Source organism: Impatiens glandulifera, chromosome 5 (genome assembly GCF_907164915.1).
Source record: "Impatiens glandulifera chromosome 5, dImpGla2.1, whole genome shotgun sequence".
Taxonomy (NCBI): domain Eukaryota; kingdom Viridiplantae; phylum Streptophyta; class Magnoliopsida; order Ericales; family Balsaminaceae; genus Impatiens; species Impatiens glandulifera.
The window spans coordinates 34377638-34381237 of record NC_061866.1 but is presented as its reverse complement, the minus strand read 5'-3'; positions in this window follow the sequence as shown (position 1 = coordinate 34381237).

Genomic DNA, 3600 nt, shown 5'->3' with positions numbered 1-3600 from the left:
CAATCATATTCTTCGAGAATATAAGTTAGGCAATTCCTTCGCTCCTTTGGGATTCCTATTTTTGGGGAATTTTGTCACTTCTCTAAATAGCCAACGTAGGTCTTGTGGTCAATCGTCCTATCTATAGAGATGACATTTCCCGTATAAGGAGGCATGAAGTCACGATCGATTTGTTTGAAAAGATCGTGAGTGTAATAAGAAGTTACCCATTTCAAACCCATGAGTGTGATCATAGGTTCGTCATGTATCATGTACGACAACTTCTTCATGGGAGGAAGTAATTCCCTGACTTCATCGTCGTTATTTATGAGAGGCTTAGGTACAAATTTCTCATTCCTCGATATTCAAGAGTAGGGTTTATAGTGTCCAAAAATCGGGTTTGTTGTTCTTGGTCTAATTATGTTGAATCACAGCCCAGAAAGCATCCTAAGAATATTGTAATTATGTTGGACAATTGTTTGGATCATATTTGATTCATCCCGATCATATTTGATTAAAATCAAAAATTTTAAAATAATTGAAATTTTTAAGTTCTATATTTAGTCAAAACGAACAGCCAATGTTTTTGTTTTAGTACCAATCGGGTATATGGGATATAAGGAAGTTATTGGATATCTCATTTCCCCTCAAAAACAAATTTAAAATTAAAAAAAAAAAATCAAATTTTGGTCACAAACTATTTTGAACGATTAGATCATCATCCAGGTTGATTGATATATTGAGATAATGATCAATATGTTCTTGGGAGTTTTGTGAAGCTACCCAAACCCTTGGATAGGAATCCAAACTAAAAAACGAATTTAAAAAAAAACTACACTTTGGTGTTCTTGAGGACCAAGGCTTGTTAGCCTGGACCGAAACATAGGACCGAGAAATTCGAACTTAGGACCGAGATCTAGTACCGAGAAATTTGAACCTAGGACCGAGAATTTCAACAGGACCGAGAGATCTGAACGAAGTCATCTAGGACCGATAAGTCTAACCTAGGACCAAAAGGTCCAACCTAGAACCGAGGATTCCAGAATCTAGGATTGAGAGGTCAATCTAAGACTGGGGATTCTAGAACCTAGGACCGAGAGGTCCCAACCTAGGACCGAGGACCCAAGACCGAGAATTCTTAAACCTGGGACCAATGGACTTAACTTATACACCTCAACCGAGGGACTTAGCCACAAGCTAACCCAGGACCAATGGGTTTATACACCTAGACCAGTAATCTTAGCCTAGGACCAAGAGTCATTAGCACCCAGACCGATAAAAACGGACCCAAGGCTTAGGACTCCGGTTCTAAGGCCTATTTGGTTCCACTTTTCAAAACCCAAAATTATTTTTGTAATTTTGGGAACCAAACCATTTTCTATCTAAATGTATCAAAAGTTAGAAAATAATTTCAAAATAGTTTTGGGATATTTTCACAAAAAAATATTTTGACTAAGGCATGTTTGGTAGTTATTTCTAAACAATAATACCCTTAAAATGACTAATATTTTTCAGGTATAATCCTCTCAAGTTATTATCAGCAACAAGTACCAGTATTTTAAATATTGTTGTTTCAATATTTTAAAAAATGCTAAAATCTAGAAGAATGAGTAGGACCAGAAGAATAATTGGTTAAAACGCAAACGTTATACAACCGATTTTCAAAAGTCAACTTTATATATAGAGACCGTTTTTAAAACGGGTACGGTAGATGAAGCGCGAGAGAAAATTCTGGTTAATACGTTTGTATATGTAAGTCAACTTTTATTGATTTTCAAAATATTTATTGGCAACTTTGTCTTAAAATAAATATTATTTTAAATTAATTTTGTTTAATTAATTTAAATAAAAAGATATCTAAAAAATCAAATTTTGATTTTATTATCGTGAATTTTCAAATTATTTAAAATTAAACCCGAAAATAATTACTTTTTAATCCATTTTAAAAATTGTCTATAATTAATTAAATTTTTAAAAATAATATTTTATTTTAAAAGAAAATTCATGACACGTAAACCGAAGTTAAAATTATCGAACCGAAAACTTTTCAAGAAAACTACGCAAAAAAAATAATTCGGACTTACAAAAAAAATATATATAAATATTATTTATTTAAAATTAATTATAAAAATAAAATTAATATTTATTATATTATATAAAATAATAATTTAAATATATAAATATATATATTAAAATATAATTCTAAGAGAGGAGACATCATTTTAAAGTGTATAAATAATAATATAAAATAATAATTTATCTCATATTTTTTAAAATCTCTCTTATACATAAATTTAATTATATATATTTTAATATATATATATATATATATTTAAAATAAATAATAATATAATAATGAATAATATATATATATATATAGTATACATTTATATGTATTTGAAATTGATTAAGTAATATTTATTATATTATATAAAATAACAATTTAAATATACATATTAAAATATAAATAAAAAAATTATAAAAAAATATAATTTAAATATATATAATATAAATAATTAAATTTAGAAGGTATTTAATTAAAAGTAAAAAAATAATAAAAACTGAATTTGAATTTTAGTTTGGGAAAGTAACTCTAAACAATGTTATATTGTGAAACCATATTGTGTGTTAACCAAATATGATTCACTATTTAATGAAGATTAATGATGGGATGGTTTCATAATATAAATCTGTCTCAAACTAAATATAAGTTAAGGTTCAAATTCAGTTTTTTATTTTCATTTTAATTATAAATTTTTATTAAATATATTAGAAATTTAATTATTATATTATCAATATTTAAATTATTATTTTTATAAATTTAATAATTTATATTTTCTTAAATATATATTTGTAAATTATTATATATTTATTTATTTTTTAATATATATTTAAATTGTTATTTTATATAATATAATAAATATTACCTAATCTTCATTAGTTAAAAAAAAAATATTTGTTAAATACTTTGGCATTACTTATTTTTTCAATATTAATTTTTTATTATCTGAAGCTTTAATTTTATTTTTGAATTTAATATGTAGTATTTATTTTATATACATAATTTAAAATGTCACTTTATATATAAATATAAATAATTAAATTTATCTATATTCGAAGATAGCATATAAAACTTTAAATGTATAAATAATAATATAAAATAATAATTTATATCTTATTTTTTAAAGTCTATTTTTTGAGATTTATTTAATTATTTGTATTTTAATATATTTATATATATATATATAATAAATAACAATGTAATAAATAATATATATAATACATTTATATGTATTTGAAAATGATTAATTAAACATTTATTATATAATATAAAATAATAATTTAAATGTATAAAAGTATATATATTTTTAACACCGCAAAAGTTAGAAGTTTGAATAATTTCAATCTCACAATTTACCTGTTAGAAAATATTTTAATATAACATTACTTAAAGGATTTATAAAAAATGTACATTTTGATATTATAAAATTAATATAAAAATAATTAATTTTAAAATCTTTAAATAATTTTTAATTTTAAAATAATCGAATTATAAATTTAATTTAAGAAATATTTATTTTAAATTAATTAAAAATAATTAATTTAAAAGATTATTTATTT